The 1398-nt window shown below is 40.1% G+C and overlaps 1 long non-coding RNA gene across 2 annotated transcripts in view; it reads left to right on the forward strand.

The window, feature by feature from the left end:
• Window positions 1–1398, forward strand: part of LOC106876310 (uncharacterized) — a 129914-nt gene that overhangs the window by 76757 nt on the left and 51759 nt on the right. The gene's annotated exons all lie outside the window — the stretch shown is intronic.

Below are 1398 nucleotides of genomic sequence, written 5' to 3' on the forward strand. Positions count from 1 at the left end.
CACATGCATATATACCGTATATTGGATTGGCCAGAACTTTTCTTGAGCGAAAATAAGACAAATTTTAAGCAGAAAGTGATTTACTCAATCAGTGATATAATTGTTTCGTTCCTCTATCTTCTGCCGTCTTGTGAGCAGATGATATTGGATTCTCAGCTCAAAGAATTGTCTGTCTTTGCTGGCGAAAAATCCTTCCAAGGTGAATTCTTACATCCTCTTCAGAGTTGAAGACTTGTATTTTCAATGAATTTTGAAAGGACCGAAATAGGTAGAAATTTGAAGGCACAAGGTCTGGTGAAATGTGCAGTCTGGCATTGTCGAAATGAAAGCTTAGTAAGTACTGGAGCTTGTGGTAGCTCGCTGCATTTTATTTGTTCAGCTGGTCACAGTGCACATCCGAATTGATGGACTGTCCGAGGGATGTAACTCGTAAAAGATATTACCCTTCCAATCCCAACAATTTGAAAGCATAACCTTCTTCGAGGAAACTCCTGCTCTGGAGGTCATTTGCGGTGGTTCGCTGCGCTCCCCTATGGTCATCTGCACTTCACATTGTTATAAACTATCCATTCTTCATTCTCTGTCAGCTAGTTATCAGTGCAACGCTCTGCCCTTTATATACAATATATTGCTAGCAGGGGGAGCGAACCCTCTAGCGGGTAACCGGATCGCGAGACTGACTCAGTTACGAGCTATTTGACTTAACCTCAGTCGAGAGCACCTGCATGCCAGAGTGTTGCACCGATAACCAGCTGGTGGAGAATCTGCCTGAGGTTAAACTAATAGTAATATTCAACAGCCACTTTGATGTGACAACTGACTTTACTGTTTAGTACAGTTAATACTATATCTCTTCTTGAGATTTTACAACTAGCTATTTTGCTTTTATATATATATCGCCAACACCTCTTATGTCCATCTCCTATGTTCCTGCCTTTAAGCTTTCACTTCATACACGCCAGCTCAATTTGATTCGTTCTCAGTCGAAAGACACCTGTTGTTATTTCTTGTTGTTTGTATTCGTAATTGTGTACTATATTCTCCGATTTTTGTTTGTTTTTTGTCTTTGTTGCCGTACACATTCGCTATCTTTTTGTTACAAAGGAGTCTAATGCTTTTAGCTTAGACTTTTTTTGGTGTGTGTGGAGGGGGGGGGGCAACCAGATCGGACCATCTCAAGACTAACTGGCCGAAATGGTCGTGACTTCTGGAACTTGACTAAGGAAGAAAGCCACGAATGACCAGTCTTTTTTTGCCTGTCCTTCTAATTGTTGTTTCTCTTGTCCGCTTTTATATCGTCTATCTGTCTGAATGTTTTAATGTCTTCTATTGCGTTTTTGCTCCATTTATACATACATACATACATACATACATACACATATGTATGTATGTATATAT

The sequence above is a fragment of the Octopus bimaculoides genome, chromosome 4 (genome assembly GCF_001194135.2).
Source record: "Octopus bimaculoides isolate UCB-OBI-ISO-001 chromosome 4, ASM119413v2, whole genome shotgun sequence".
In the NCBI taxonomy this organism is placed as follows: domain Eukaryota; kingdom Metazoa; phylum Mollusca; class Cephalopoda; order Octopoda; family Octopodidae; genus Octopus; species Octopus bimaculoides.